This window comes from Chlorocebus sabaeus, chromosome 12 (assembly GCF_047675955.1).
Source record: "Chlorocebus sabaeus isolate Y175 chromosome 12, mChlSab1.0.hap1, whole genome shotgun sequence".
Taxonomy (NCBI): domain Eukaryota; kingdom Metazoa; phylum Chordata; class Mammalia; order Primates; family Cercopithecidae; genus Chlorocebus; species Chlorocebus sabaeus.
Genome location: NC_132915.1, coordinates 28,402,323 through 28,419,241, shown reverse-complemented (window position 1 = coordinate 28,419,241; position 16,919 = coordinate 28,402,323). Strand labels below are relative to the sequence as shown.

General features: G+C 41.9%; 1 protein-coding gene across 5 annotated transcripts in view; it reads left to right on the top strand.

The window, feature by feature from the left end:
- The window catches only part of TJP2 (tight junction protein 2), a 138,583-nt gene that overhangs the window by 56,332 nt on the left and 65,332 nt on the right, over window positions 1-16,919 (top strand). The window lies entirely within an intron of this gene.

Sequence of the window (16,919 nt, the reverse complement as noted above, 5' to 3'; positions counted from 1 at the left end):
GGAGTGAGTGCTCCCGCGCTTAGTAATGGAATACAGCCTCCCACCTCTATTTCAGCTTCAGTTCTTAGGCTAGGCTGCTTTTCTGGCAGCTGTCTGGCCTGAGTAATGATGGTTGTGGTTTCCCTTAAGTTCCCAGCGGAGAATCATCCCATGATAGAAACTGCCTTGCGCTGCGCACTCCCGCTCTCAGCCCGGGGAATCCCAGCGGGGAGGAGGGAGGCCGTTTTCTTCAGCTTCCCAGGTGGTCTGTGCTGGGTGTGCTGACGGTCCTCTTGGGAAAACAGGTCCACCTTTGTCAGCATGATTCAGAGAGGTAATTTTCTAAGCACACCTGGGCAGATCACTTGAAGTGAGAAATTCATAGCGGTAAATATATTTGTAGCAAAGTACCAGTGCATATCCTGCTTGAGAGAATGAAATTCGATTATTCAGTAAGTTTTCATGAACAACTCCACTTCAGTGTGGGGATTACGGAGATGGGTAGGGGCGTGCGTCTGTCACCCAGTCCTGTTGGGAAAGCCTGGAAGTCATTAAGAATCTGATGAGTGCCATTTAGTAATATGGACAGGGTGCTGGAGCTTCCTCACTGTGGCGAGACAGCAGAAGCGGAGGTGCTCTACTAAAGCACCGGTGGCTTTTGAGGTGTTTCTTGTGGTTTTTCAGAGCTACTTCTGCAGATTGATGAAGGGGAACTTTTCCCTCATGAAATGCTGCTGTAACTTTTTCAGTACCATCCGGTTATTATAATACTGAATGAGCCCCTACTCCTGCCAGTCACTGTGGGAGATACAAAGATGAACAAGATTCAATTTCTGCGTTTCGGAAGCTAGTGGACCTGAAACTGTTAGACTTTACTCTGCAATCTCTGTCGGGATTCCTGAGACTGAGAGTGGGGATGTATGATGCCGATGCACACTCTGTAATACAGAAATTCAGCAAAGGGTGGGATTGGTCCTATATGCACTCCCTTCAGGGTTTCTTGCTGGGAATAAAAGATATTCGAACAGATACCTCACCGTGCAAGCCGCTGTAGAAAATGGGGCTAGTAATGCGCCCACCTCACTGGGCTGAGTGAGGTCTGAGTGAAATGCCGTAGGGTACAAGGCATGTGGTGGATGCTAAGTAAATGGTAGCTAGTAACATGAACCAAAACGGGTGCTGAAAACTCTTAAGTGCTGGGTCCTGGGTTGAAAAGGGAAGTGAGATCTAGAGATACAAGTAGGAGGTGCCAGGTAGGTGTCCAGGAAAAAACTGAAAGAGTTGTTGTTCACACTCTGTTGAAAGGCCTTGAAGGCCATAACGAAGCTTTGCGTGGGGGGAAGTCATAGAAATCCCTAATGTATTATATGACTTGTCTTTCCCTACAAAAGAAGTGAACCAGTTTCCCAGTAAACATTCCACCCCATAACTATTTTTGAGGCATTCATAGGCTTAAGACCAATGAATTTTTACATCACCCCCTGGGGAACTGCATTTGCAATGACTTCTGCCTACATTTAACTTTTGATCTAGTTCTTTGTACATTGACAAGAGTTCACAGCCAACCATTTCTCTTCAGGACAAGCGTGAGAACTTTCTGCATGCTACTGAAGGCAAGGGAGATTTTGAGGTTAGCAAGGTTTTCCCTCCTTAAGAAGGTTATCTTTTTACGAGACACAAGTTCTTGAAACTAGGTGGGGCCACTTTAGTCCTGTGTACAATAATATGTGTAGTAATATAAATAGTAATTTAAAAAGTCATGCAGATTTGGTTGGGGAGTGGCTGAAGTGTGGGTGTGGTGTGGGGTCAGGTTGAAGCGGTAGAAGGGTTTGCAATCACTGCTGAAACTTTCAACATATTCTGCCAACAATATGAGCCACCAGGGAATTCCTTTCCTAATCTCTAGAACGAATCTCATTAAGCAGTTGTGGCTACAGATGAATTTATCTAGGTTGAGAGCTGATTCCCAATAACATGCCTCATTGATTTGACTCTAAGCAGTAATCAGGGGCCTAATAGTTGTTGGACCAGCCAGCTTTGATTTTCCAGAGGTGATTTGGTATATGGTAGTGTCTGAGGGTGAGATTGCCCCAGATGGGAGTGGAGGGAAGCAGAACAATTTTCTCTGGTGTTTAACTGAGTTTGTGTCTTGATCCTAAATCCAAGGGTCAGGGTCAGAAACATAGACTCAGAGGTTAGATTTAACACCCATTTAGTGGTTTAAACACATCAATGGTTATGGGAACTTTGTTAAGGTTTAAAAAACTATTTAGGGCCTATTTCACCCTCATAGGAATTTTTGCAATCAGCCTTTTTAGTAGATGCCCATATAGAAATTGAATTTGGGAGAGTCTAAGGTGGTATTACGATTAAACTTTTTGAAAAGGCTATGTGATAGCAATGGGAAAAAAATTTCAGGCTTGGAAATTCAATATGCAGTATTGCAATAGCTAGTTTTAATTTTATTTTTTGTTTGTTTGTTTGTTTTTTGGAGATGGAGTCTTGCTCTGTTTCCCAGGCTGGAGTGTGGTGGCGCGATCTTGGCTCACTGCAGCCTCTGCCTCCCGGGTTCAAGCGGTTCTCCTACTTCAGCATTCCAAGTAGCTGGGATTACAGAAGTGAGCCACCGTGCCCGGCCACTAGTTTTAATTGTGGTTGGTACCTAGGAAAGCAGTTGATTGAGCTAGTATGCTGCATACATTGTAGTGTGAGAGACAGAGTTCCAAGTTGGAGAGTGTCTGCTCCCACTTTTTCCATTTGATTAGGAAAAGCACTTCTTAGAACTGGGTGACTGACAGCTAGAGCCCCAGAAGACCTGCACAAGCTGGGGCAATGGCTACCCATAACAGTGATGGTTCCATTCTGTTTTCTAAAGGAATTTGTGTCTCTATCATCCAGCTGGCCATTAAACAATCAAAGCTTCATCATCCTAGATAACCTGTGAGCTCTCAAAGGAGACAGAGTAAGGACTGTCATACCCCCACAATACCTAATCATTTAATGAAATATTTTCTCTACCTTTTATGCTATGCCCACAACAGTGCTTTCCAAAGTCTGGTATACAGACAGACTTATAGGTGGTGCAGGGAGATAGATATTCTATTTTTCAGTTATGATGCATGAATATTATATGTTAGGAATAAAAAGCAGAAAACCAGTTACCACATCCATTTATTTCATGGCTAGATTGCTTAGAATGAGGCAAAAATAAATATTAAGTAAAGCAGTGAGTTTGCTTTAAGAAAAATTATCAATTGGGAATGAGTAATATGAGGCTAAGGCAAAAATGGTAAAGATAGCCCTTGACATCTAAGGTGTGCACAGTACTGCCTAACATTTGAGTGTGGCACTTACTAATAGAGAGCCTAGTATACCTCGACCATGCCTTCAAGAAAGTCAAACACAGAATGGCCCAGAATAGCCAGGAAAGTTGAATTTGATGGACTTTCTGTCTTAAGCGCGCACATCCTGCTGTTATCCACCAGATGTCTTAGGTGCGGTTGCAGACAGTGGATTTGTAGAGCTGTATATTTTAATGTCTGGCCCAATTCTCATTCCTTTCTCTGCTTCCATAAGCCATTCTGCAGTTTTTAAAGGTCTGTTGGTATGACATTTTTGATATGATAGAGTGATAGGGGAGGAAGTATTTTGGCACTGATGAAGGACATCACTCTATTATCAAGTGACTCTTGCTCATGATTCATTGCCGAAGAATGTGGACAGCCAAACAGCTTCACCTATAAATGCATTTAATTTCTCAAAGTCAGAAGAATGTCAACTGGATAAGTTGTTCTTCTCTTTTCTTCTTCTTCTTTTTTTTTTTTTTTAATATGAAGCTTGTATTGGCCTGTAAAATAGGCTTTAACAAGGATTTTCGTAGGAACTGGAAGCCTTGAGGTAGAAAACAAGTAGCCCTGCTTTGACCTAGAGAGATGCATGCTCATGGTAGGCGAATAAAGCAAGGAGAAGAGAAAATACTGTTTCAGTAGACTCTCTAGTGATGTGTGTGTTCACACCAGTTATGAGAAATCCGTAGTTTTCAATTAGTAACTTGTACTTTAGTCATTTAAAATCAGCACAGATATTTGTTTAGTGCCTCTGCCAGATGGTTAAAGTTAAATCAGGTTTTTTAAACCTGAAAAACATAATGTAGCTTTCCTTAACCATTTACACACCACTATATATTTCAGACCATAGTCAGATACATTTTGTTATAATGAATGCTTATTTTAACTTTTAGCCTGATTAGAATATCAGTGGTTATGTTTTCTATTTTGTTTTTCTTCCTACAGTTACTGTATGGGGGTGCAATAACAGCAGCAGTGGTGAAAGTGAATTTCTTTCTTTCTTTTTTTTTGAGATGGAGTCTGGCTCTGTTGCCCAGGCTGGAGTGCAGTGGCGTGATCTTGGCTCACTTCAAGCTCCACCTCCCGGGTTCACACCATTCTCTTGCCTCAGCCTTCCAAATAGCTGGGACTACAGGCGCCCACCACCACACCTGGCTAATTTTTTGTATTTTTACTAGAGACGGGGTTTCACTGTGTTAACCAGGATGATCTTGATCTCCTGACCTTGTGATCCGCCCACCTCGGCCTCCCAAAGTGCTGGGATTACAGGCATGAGCCACCGTACCCGGCTGAAAGTGAATTTCTTAATGGATCTTCCATGAATCAAATATTTGTGTTTTAGGAAGTTAGACTGACCAAAAGATTTTAAATCATACCTTTAATCATGGCAAAGATCTTATGTCACATTCTTGAGTACACATGTTTACTAAATTTTACTTATATGTGTATGTGAACATGGACTTCAGAATTAATTAGTGGGGTAATTATTATTTCTGTTATGGACTTCAATCAGCCATATTAAATATATGCATTATGCTCACAGGGAAAACATGGTATCATCTTTGGAAACTTTATAGTATGCCCTATATTATAGATTCCCTATATAACTGTGGGACTAAATACATGAGTTAGTGACAAGTCAGGCATTTGGAGGGAATGTTTGTAACCCATTGTGGGAGAGAGTTATTAGAGTAGTTATTCTTACTGGTAGGTAACAGTTATGACTGTAATGAATAGATCATGACTAAAATCCAGTTATGCCTTTGCCATCATATTAAAAGCTTTGATGGAGACATGAGAGTATTGCAGATACTTTGGATTTTGTCCCTTGAGTTGAAGGTAAACAGAGAAAACAGTACTTTCTAGTCATCAGTAGGAATTAATGAACTCTTCCAGGATGTGTAGCTTCAAGGACTTTCTAAGTTCCTCTGAGGGGGAAATAATGCTCCATTTGGAGCTGTTTATTTCCATTTGTTGAGAGTCATTTGTTATCAGAGTATTAAAGGAAATGTTCCGAGTTCTAGGTTATGTTTCTTTGATGCCTTATAAGGCGGAGCACACCTGAGACTCTGGGTGGAGCTCTGCAATGGGAACAGGAGTAAGTAATGTAGGCTTCGAGAGACAACCATTCCTCTCTCAGTCCTTGGAAGACGGTTCCTAGGTGTATATGGCAAAGCAGATGAAATTATTTGAGGGAATTAATTAGCAAAACTTAACATTTCTGGTTTTGAAAAGAATGAATCATTTGGAAGGAAGTTCCTGGTGAACTCAGTTTTAGTAGCCTGGTTTCTCCCTTACCCTTCTGCAGTCTGGCTGAGTCAATTGTGTTCTTGCCTGTGATTGGTGAGGATGCACATGCTAGTCCCTTACCCTTCTGCAGTCTGGCTGAGTCAGTTGTGTTCTTGCCTGTGATTGGTGAGGATGCACATGCTAGTATTTATTCTAGCCCTTATCACTTCCCATCAGCCCTGAGTCCCTCCCTGGTCTGAGTCATCTTGGTAACCCCAGAAGCTAACAGAGCACCAAATATATCCACTAAAATTGGACTGACTTGATTTGGGGCAGGCTTGTTGTATAAGCTAGTAGGAATAAGATACTAATTGAGAAATTAGGACAGTGGATTCCTGACATTTATATAGTGAGTGGATGATCATTTGTTAGAATTGCGAATTTCATCCAGAAAATTTTATCCAAAAAAAAATTACAGAATTTCATCCAGACCATTTTTGTAATGGCGTGGAAGCAGCATCAGCTACACTACTGATTAGCTGGGTGACTTTTGCTGTCTTGTGACTCTAGTTCTTGATTTCTCTCTTTTTGTGTGTGTGTTGGAGTCTAGCCCTGTCGCCGAGGCTGGAGTGCAATGGCCCAATCTCGGCTCACTGCAATGCCCGCCTCCTAGGTTCAAGCGATTCTCCTGCCTCAGCCTCCCAAGTAGCTAGGGTTACAAGCATGTGCCACTACGCCCTGCTAATTTTTTGTATCTGTAGTAGAGACGGGGTTTCACCATGTTGGCCAGGCTGGTCTCAAACTCCTGACCTCATGATCTGCCTACCTCAGCCTCCCGAAGTGCTGGGATTACAGGCATGAGGCACCGCGCCCGGCCTAGTTCTCAATTTCTTTATCAGAAAATGAGTAGTTACAGTTGATCGTCTCAGTCTTTTGCACTTAAGATTCTGAGGGTTTTGAAGTTTGAGTATAAAACCTAGAGAACATTCTAAATGATTTCTATTTGTTCTTATCATCTTAAAATGTTTTTGTGCTCCTTAAATTATGTTTTCTTTCTTTCTTTTTCTTTTCTCTCCTTTTCTCTTTTCTTTTTAGTGGATTCTCTCTGAAAAGCATTTTTTAAAAAGACAAACAGAGCCCAAGAGTGACTGGTGGTGTTTTGCTCATGAAGTGATGGAAAGATCTATTATTCAGTTGCAGCTTAAATTATGTACCAGCACAGCATGTGTTGGATTCTCTTCCTTACTCTGCAGCCTAAACCAGCAACTGCAGCCATCTTGCAGAGCTTCTTGAGAATCCTTCTTCCTCTTCCTCTTCCTCTCCACCCCCATGGACTTCTCCCCAGGGCCACACAGCCTATGACATACGCTTGGAAGGAGGAGCAGGCCTGCAGCTGGGAGCTCTGTCTAATTTGTTCTTCACAAATGTGTTGAAGATGAGCCTACTGGTCACTACTGCAAAACCACATTGTTCACTGGTGTAAAATCACTCCTGTCATCTGAGTTTCAGCATAACTTCAGGCATGTTGGAGTTTTTCAACATTACCTTAGGCAGAGTACTTTGCCTTCCTGGGATTGGTCTGTTTAGTGTCTGGGTGAGTTTTAAGAGGGGAGAGAGATTGTGGCATCTTAGACACTCACTGAAATTTTCCAGAAATGGAACTGGAAACATTTATGCGTTTCCTTCTGTTGTTATTGTTAAAGCCTAAAAACAAAGGCAAGTGGCAACACATTGAAATGAAGAGGCCCCAAGTTTGCAACACATTGAAAGGAAGAGGCCCCAAGTTTGTTTTGAGCCTAAATTGAATTTTAATCAAAGGTCTGGGAGAAATATTTAGTCTACTTATACTATTTAAGTGTGCAGTTTGGCAGATGACTTTGGGAAGTGAAGGATCAGGAAGAGGCAGAAAAGGTAGGTAGACTCAATTTGCCAGACGTAGAGCTAAAAAAATTTGCCTGATGTTTCCACGAAGAAAATTTTCCTGTGGAAGCAGTGGCATATCCTCTGTTACAAGTCTGCTTATTGATAATGAAGGTTTTTCTGTGTTATCAATTTCATTGAAGTTATATATGTTATATGTGTGTGTATACACACACACACACACACACACAAATCTCAAGTAGAGTGCTTGATAAATTTTTTTTTTTTGAGGAGGGGTTTCACTCTTTTTGCTCAGGCTGAAGTGCAATGGCGCCATCTCGGCTCACCGCAATCTGCGCCCTCTGGGTTCAAGCGATTCTCCTGCCTCAGCCTCCCGAGTAGCTGGGACTACAGGTGCGTGCCACCATGCCTGGCTAATTTTGTATCTCTTTTTTTTTTTAGTAGAGACAGAGTTTCTCCATGTTGGTCAGGCTGGTGTCGAACTCCTGATCTTGGGTGATCCACCTGCCTCAGCCTCTGAAGTGCTGGAATTACAGGTGTGAGCCACCGCGCCTGGTCAATGAATTTTATTTATTGTGGTGAAGTACACATAACACTAAGTGTACCATTTTAACCATTTGAAAGTATAACATTCAATGGCATTTAATACGCTCACAGTATTTTGTAAACACCATCATCACTCTCTAGTTCCAGAGGTGGATGAATTTCTACATGAATGTGTTCACCTGCTTGATTACCACCTAGATTAAAAACTAGAATTTTCCATCACTCTAGAAAGTTCTCTCTTGCCACTTTTCCAATGATTACCACACCTACCTACAAGGGAACTTCTCCTCTGAGTTCTCTCACCATGGAATACTTTTGCTTGAACTTGAGAGAGGACCCTTATATAAAGAAAATGAACATTTTATGTCTGTCATCTTTCACTCAGCCGAACCTCTGTGAAATTCATCCATATTTGTTGCGTGAGATTCAGTAGTTCTTTTTTGCCACTGAGTAGTATTCCATTTATATGCATCTGCCACATTTGGCTTCTCTCTTCTATTGATAGGTATTTGGGTTATTTTCAGTGTTTTTGCTCTTATGAATAAAGCTGCCATGAAAAGCACCTACACGTTGCCTTGTGGACACGTGCACTCATTTCTCTTGTGTGAATTCCTAGGACTATAGGTTAGGGATTTTTTTAAAAACTTTTTTTTAAATTAAACAAATATTTTTTTGAGACAGTCTCGCTCTGTCACCCAGACTGGAGTGCAGTGGCGTGATCTCAGCTCACTGCAACCTGTGCCTCCCAGATTCAAGTGATTCTCCTGCCTCAGCTTCCCAAGTAGCTGGGATTACAGGCATGTGCCACTACACCTAGCTAATTTTTGTATTTTTAGTAGAGACAGGTTTCAACTCCTGAGTTCAAGCAGTCTGCGCACCTTGGCCTCCCAAAATGCTGGGATTACAAGTGTGAGCCACCATGCCCAGCCAGGTAACGGATGTTTAACTTTGATTCTTTAACCTCTGAAGTTAGATAGACCTGGGTGTGAATTCTTTTGTCCTGCCACTTGCTTGCTTGACCTTGAGCAATTTACCTTTTACTCATGTTCAGTTTTCTCAGCTGTAAAATGGGCCCACCCTATCATTTATGGTTCAGTCAAGAAAACATGTCATTCTAGCTATTTCAAGGAGAAGGGGATTCCATACAAAGTATTAGTTGCCTTCAGAACAAAGAAAAGGCGAGATGCGCAAAAAATGGAAGCCCACTGCTGGCTTTCTGATTTGCCGCAAAGAAAGTTAGAAAGCTGCTGCCACCCAGAGCAGACCCAGAAGGTCTTGACCTTCCACCTTCTCAGCCTCTCCAGCCTTGAGGGTGGTGAAAGGGCAGGGAACCTGGACATGCTGGAAAGCTCATGTCTGAGGATTCCAACTTTTGCCTGCTACTGCTGCTGTCTGTAGGAAGTAGAAAAACAAACGGCTTCTGCTTTCCTTCATCCTTCCAGATCTTAAACACGTGTACCTCGCGGGTAGAACTCTGTTGGCAAGAGAGTTGAGGGGTCTCTGGTAGAAACAGAAACTCAGTGCCAGCAAAGAAGAAGTGGCATAGATGCCATCTGGGGTTGCTTTGAGGTGCTCAGTAAATGGCAGTCGTTATAATTTATTATTTTCATCATTATTCCTCAAGGACTGCTGCTGCAGTTCAGACTGATTTCTTTCTTTCTCTCTTTTTAGTGTTTTTTTTTTTTTTTTTGAGATGAGCTTGCTCTGTCACCCAGGCTGGAGTGCAGTGGTGCCATCCCGGCTCACTGCAGCCTAGACTTCCCTGGCTCAAGTGATCCTCTTACCTCAGCCTCCCGATTAGCTGGAACCACAGCCATGTGCCACCACACCTGGCTAATTTTTAAATCTTTTGTAGAGATAAGGTCTGTCCATTTTGCCCAGGTGGATCTTAAACTCCTGGGCTCAAACGATCCTCCTACCTTGGCCTCCCGAAATGCTGGGGTTACAGGCATGAGTCACCATGCTTGTGGCCACCAGACTGATTTCTTTCTTTCTTTTTTTTTTTTGAGACAGAGTCTTGCTCTGTCGCCCAGGCTGTAGTGCAGTGGCACAATCTCAGCTCACTGCAACCTCTGCCTCCCGGGTTCAGGCAATTCTCCTGCCTCAGCCTCCCGAGTAGCTGGGATTACAGACGTGTGCCACCATGCCTGGCTAATTTTTGTGTTTTTAGTAGAGGCAGGGTTTCACCATGTTGGCCAGGCTGGTCTCAAACTCCTGACCTCAGGTGATCCACCCACCTTGGCCTCCCAGAGTGCTGGGATTATAGGCATGAGCCACCGTGCCCGGCCCAGACTGATTTTTATAACTCATGTTCATTCTTTTCACTTTATAGTCATATGGATGCCACTGTAAGAGCTCCCTGCCACATAAGGTGTTGTTTTTCTGGAAGGGCCTCTCAGATTCTGCATCTATTGCTCTGTAATTCTAGGTACTTTTCTAAAGGAATAAGCTTGAGAAATTAGTTTTCAAGCCTGTAAGTTAATGTAGAGCTGAAAGGTGACTTAATTCTAAGAGCTGCTGCTTTGATGTATAATTTTATGGAACCTAATGGGTGTTTTCTTTTCAAAGTCATTCCAATTTATTACTAATAAAAGGTAATATATAAATCTGGCTGATAGATGGGGTTACTTTTTTCCCTGTCTTTAACTTCCTTTGTCTTTTGATAAATGAGATGGAAGATTTTGATCATATTTTGTACCTCAAATCTCTCGCGAAGGGAACACTAGTCTACCAAAACAGTTGGCAGAAGTGTCTGTCCTGTTATGAGCTTATTTTAGGAAACATGAGCTATAATGTAGTGCTTTTAAGACATTTAAAAATCTTGAATCAATATTGGCAACAACCTCTCTGTAATGATGTCACACATGGAAAGAACTGAGTTTTTCTGAACTTTAGAATGTGAATTTTTCCCTCCTTCACATAATTTTTCCTATAACCCAGACCTGTTTTACTTTCCAGGGACCCTACTATTACTGCCCTAAGGTAATTTGCTAGAAACGGAGTGGTCAAGATGTGTTGGTTAACAGTTTCGGCTTCTGTAGTACTACTTCTGAAGGCTCCTTGCAGAGAAATTTGAAATGATAAGGAAAGCAAATATTCTAAGTGGAAAGATAAGTATAACCAGTGACTATTTCAGCCACTGGTTTAGCAGTTCAAGTGAGCTGGCTGTTTGTAAAGCTTGCTTAGTAAATGAATGTGCTAGAAATACATTGACAGAATTTGGTTTTATCTCTTTTTCTCCAGACTTTTAGTCGGCCAGGGCTAACAATGGATGTCCAAACAGTTTACAGTGGCTGATATACAATGCACAAAGGGCTTCACTGTTTGGAGACTGGAAAATAGAGCCAGAGGGGAGCTTCTTATGGGCATTGACCTAATTCACTTCTTTTGGCAAAAATGCTTGGTTTTAAATCGACATACATATTTTTGACCTAAATATCTATCAGTATTTCAGCTAGTAGTGTTACAGCTGGAGGAAGGGACCCGTGGTGTTGCTTTGTGTATTTTTATAAAGTACAGCCTTTATTTTTATTTGACAGTATTCTTTAGAAGTAAATTGTCAAGTGAACTAATGTTCCACAAAAGTTAGGGAAAGTTAAGAGAGGCAACTGAAATTCCATCAGTTTCCTCCTTAGTCCCTGGAACCTCCCCACAATCAGGAATTTGTTAGTCACCTGCTTTTTAAAGATAAGTTTCTCTGTGGGCGTTTCTGCTGAGAAATGTGGGGAAACAGGACTGGGCTAAAAATAAAATTAGTTCAGGCATTGCTGAACTTCTAAGTATCATGTTTGTGATGCACTTTTCCAGGAAACATAAATTGGCAATGTTTTTGCTCCTTTTTATTACCACAGAAAGAATATTTGCAGTCAGCATGCATGGCCTGCTCTCGCCTATTAATAGAACAGAAGGAACATACACATGTCTATGTGGGGGAAAAACATCTCATTTGGCTTAGTAGTAAGCTCCAAGTAACAATTGCATTGTTGTTCTGAATTGTCTTTGAGTGTGATTGGATGATTAAATATAAATGTTGACCTGATTGGATTAAATCACAGCAATGAACTGTCCTAAAACAGCAGCTGTAACATACCACTCCAGACGGTTACCAGACTTACTTGGCTGGCTTTATATTTAAGTGTTGTAGAAACTGGGGATGCTGTCATTTCTGTTTCTCTATCTTTTTCATCTGTTCCAATTTGAGATATACTGGCTATGTTAGTGTAGTCTGCTACATGGATAGTCCTTTATCTTTCAGCAACATAAGCAACATAAGCTTTTTGATTGAGATGAGCGTAATCAAAAGGAATGCTTGGAGACAGTGAACTGTAAAAAATGTCCTCAGTTAGATATAGGCTTCAGTGCATGTGTTTATCCTTTCAGAAGATCAGTGTGTTTTCAGTGAGGGTCTAAACCCACTGGCCTGGATTCCACCTCTTGTTGGATGGGTGGTCAGTTTTAACGTTAGGGAGTATTGATTGTGAGCTCGAGGGCAGGGCTGGTTCTTTGCATTCCTAAGTAGGAATGGTGTAGAGTAGTTGCTCAGTAAATAGGGGAAGGTGAAAGGAAGAGAAGGGAGAAGGTGAGTCTCAAAAGCCTGGAGTGTGATAAGCACACGTTTATCACACTGGGTTTGTATTCTCTTCCCTTTCTTAGAGTATTCCTTGCCTCCTGTAAAAAGCACTTTGCAGGAAATATGGAGATCTTTTGAACCTGTGACTGTATTGTTGGACTGACAAGTCCAAAATATGCATTAATGGAGCTTATAGAACTGCTCTGAGAATGTGTTCTTGAGTTCTACAAATATTATGGGCTGTGTTGGGGGCTGGCTCACTCCAGCTCAGTTCCCGTGTGTTAAGTGGAACTTCTGATCTGTGAAATGCCTAACCCTGGCGGAGCCCAGGAGACAAAGGAAGGTGTGGTTTGTTCTGCTGTAAGACCACGTTTGGTTAGCTTTTCTCTAGCAAAGCTGGGGAAGGAGATCACAGGGCTGATGTAGTGTTAGGCCCTTGGTGTAGATCTCACTGACTATTCCCAATGAACGAGGGGTAAATGTTAACCCAATTTTGTAGGTGGGAAACGGAGGCTCGGAAACATTAAGTAAATTGCCCAGTGTCACATGGCTTGTGTGACAGGGAGGGGATTTGAGCCAAGGTCCATTTGACTAATTTGAAACCTGTAGATTCTGTCAACTCCACCTGTCTCTGCTTTTTAGAATCACAGTGGCAAGAAAATAGGAGAAGCTTAAGGCCCTGTGTTGATTATTAGGAGTTTAAATATCATTGCTGAAAGTGCATAGAAATATTTGTATCCCCAGAGAATCTTGAGTAACAGTAACATATCAATGTTGTCAAGAGATGCCTTCATTCATCAGAGACCTCTCTGTGCTCATTACTGTATGAGATCTCAAAGACTCTAAATTCCCTCTAACACACAGCCTTATAGGGAAGTATTAAGCGATTATGTATATAGCTAGCTAAAATCACAACTTTATTATAGACATGTTAAGAATATGTCTTATCATGTGAGAGTATTCTTTCTTCAGGTCTATAGCCCCTAGTTAGAAATGACTGTGTTGTTCCATCAACCACTTCCCTCAAAAACTATTATTAATATCAGGAAAAACGTATGGTTACAAACTCCAGGGTTATAGAATTGGAAAGGACAGCATAGATACGCTGTGTTTACCTTGAGGATTGGAATTCCATTGCAAGTTTCCTTGGGGTCAAAGTACATCTCCTAAAACATCTAATACCTCCAAGAGGTTTTAGGTTATCAGACAGCCACACTTTAGTGTGGAGTAGACCAGTCAGCTTTCTTCTACTATCTAACTGACACCATACACATTGTTAAAGAGATAATTTTGATTGGGGATGGAGATAGGGAATTTTGAAGCCAGAACTTTCTGGTGGTGGAGCAGATATTGCCTAGACGTTGGCCTTGGGACAGGGTGGAGGAGGAGGACACTGATAACCAGAGCAACCAGCCCAAGGTGTAGAAAGACCTAGGAAGTCTCCACATACAAACTTTGCTTCTTTCCTGTTTCTCCACTGAACCCTAGGAAGGGTGCTTATTTCTCTTCCTCACTGTCTGTCTTTCCCCAGGACCCAGAATTGATAGGTTAGTTGAGTTTCTGTGGGCAGTCTAAGGTTGTGTTACTATTTAAAATGTTAGTAGCATTTTCAGATTCACTGAGATTCTTGCTGAGTGTGGTGGCATATGCCTGTGGTCCCAACTACTTGGAGACTGAGGCAGGCAGGAGGATCGCTTGAGCCCAGGAGTTGGAAGCTACAGTGAGTTCTGATACCAGCCTGGGCGCCACAGTGGAGACTCGACCTTTTTTTTTTTTTTTTTTTTTTTTTTTTTTTTTAAAAGAAAAAGGAAAGTTGATTCTTGGTTCTAACTCAGTTGTGACAAATGGTGAATATATGGTTCTGACCAGATTCTAAATTGGACTTCATGGTGGGCAAGGGAAATTTCCACTGCCTATCCCCTCTCTTTAAAAAATTTCTCCTATAGCAGTTTGCCTTGAGTTGTGGGTGCCACCTCCCTCAGTGTCTTTTTCTGAGGGTACATAAACTGCATCCTAGCTTGAGATCAGGAGCCAAGGTTTTTACTTCTCTGTGTCCAACATAATTTTTCTGCACAGTGTCTTGCCCAATACATGTGTTGATAATACTGATAAACATAGTTAATCTTCTTCTTTGAAGATTATCTGAAGCAAGATTTTGACCTTAAGTCAGCTTCCCCTGCAGTATGTGATTGGAAACTGAACAAGTTCAGATTTTAGTTTAGGTAAAAATGTAACCAGAGAAGTTGCTACCAAGCTTAGTTCACTTTGAGCTGACCTAACTTTTGGATTATGTACTCACTAAGAACTTATCTCTTGTTAATTAAATAAGTACAAAGAAATCAATAACCCAATAAAAACACTTAAAACAAGTTTATCCCCAAATGGTGTGCTTGATGCTAAGGACAGACCTAAAGTTTGTTGAGGATAGAAGTGAAAAATGAGGCAAAAGAAACCAGGAGTTGAGATGTGTGTGTGCCTGTACCAGCACCCGTGTGGGCGCCTCGCAGGTAAGGTCCATGGCCCCTGCACGTCAGTCTTCTGTTACTAACTTTTGCATAAATTGAGTCTGGTGGTTAGCAAGCTACATACAGGCAGCTGCCTATTGGTTGTTTTTTTCTCTGCCTGTTAGCTGAGAACTGTTCTTGCATTTTAAATGGTTATGTAAATATCTGTATGATCTCCTTGATTTTTGCCTCTTGTAATGGAAAGCCTAAACTATTTATTGTCAGGCCCTTTGAGAAAATGTTTCCTGGCTCCTGCCTCAGACCTCCCGGAAGCAGGGCGTTAGCTTGATTGTCTCCAGTTCTGCAATCTGGGAATAGTAGATCAGGATGCTGACTTGTGGGAAGATGCTGGCTGCATGAGATGCCCCCGTCTGCAGTCACTCATAGCTTGGAGAAGCGAAAAGGAAAAGGGGTTGGATCTGAGCACTGACAGGCAGGTTTGCTTCTGGTTTCAATGTAGGACTGATAACAAGGGCCACTTGAGAAGTTGCAAATGCAGGTTTCCCCGTGTTAGGTGGTGACCAATAAAAGCACATTTTGTTTTTAGGATGTAGAAAGGCCATAAAACTGAAATGTCTTTCTATCATCAAACATTTCTGTCTGTGTTTTTGATGTTTCAGATGTTCCTATTTCTCTGGATTGCAGGATTTCAACTCTGCAACATGGACTGTTGCGTTTCTGAGTTGTTGACTATTTCAGTTCCAAACAGTTGGTTATTTCCTGTCAGAGGAAACTTCAGAGTAACAATGAAGTGCTGGTGTGGGTTCAAAGGCTTGGAGAAGTGAAAAGCAGTGGAGAAATTTTGTGAGGTTCCTTTGGCTTAGAAGATTCAGAAAGGCTTTGAGCGAATGAATGTATGTATCAGTCACTGTTACTCCAGGTCCATTAGCTGTTTCCAGGCCTTTGTGTGTCCTAAAAACAAACATCATTTTGTGGGTGGGGACTGTGTCCTATGTTGACAGGTCTTTGTTTTCAAAGTGTGATGTACAATGGAGACTAAATGTTCAATGACTGAATGCAGTTCATTTTTTAATTGTGTGTTTTTTTTTTTTTTTTTTTTTTTTTTTTTAAAGACAGAGTCTCACTCTGTTGCCTAGGCTGGAGTGCAGTAGTGGCATGATCTCAGCTCACTGCAACCTCCACCTCCCAGGTTGAAGTGATTTTCCTGCCTCAGTCTCCCGACTACCTGGGATTATAGGCACGTGCCACCGTGCCTGGCTAATTTTTGTATTTTTAGTAGAGACAGGGATTTGCCATGTTGGCCAGGCTGGTGTTGAACTGCTAACCTCAGGTGATCCGCCCCCCTCTGTCTCCCAAAGTGCTGGGATTACAGGCGTGAGCCACCACGCCCAGCCGTATGTTTTAAATCTTATATTAAGCTTATACCACTGTTGATTGCCCTTGCTAGAGTGGGGCTTATTGTTAATATTAGAAACACCCCTCATTTGAGTGGTACTTTACAGTTTATAGCAACCTCTACATAAAGCTGGGCATGGTGGCATACGCCTATAATTCCAGCTGCTTGGGAGGCTGAGGCAGGAGGATTGCTCAAGCCCAGAAGTTCGAGACCAGCCTGGGCAACATAGCAAGAACTTATATCAAAAAATAAAAAATAAATAAACTTTCTTATAAAATTCTCACTTGATCCTCACCAAGAACCCTGTGAGATGAGTGTTATTCACCGGATGCTCAGAGAACCTAGAGATCATACAGCTGGCTAGTGCATACCAGGAACTTGAACTACTTATAAACTGGAGCAGTCAGAGAAAGCTTGGTGTGTGTGACGTTGTCTGTCTCTTGGTCTCCAGGCCCCAAGAGGAAGCAAAAGCCTAATTCATCTTGGCAAATGCAGTAGAAGTTCTT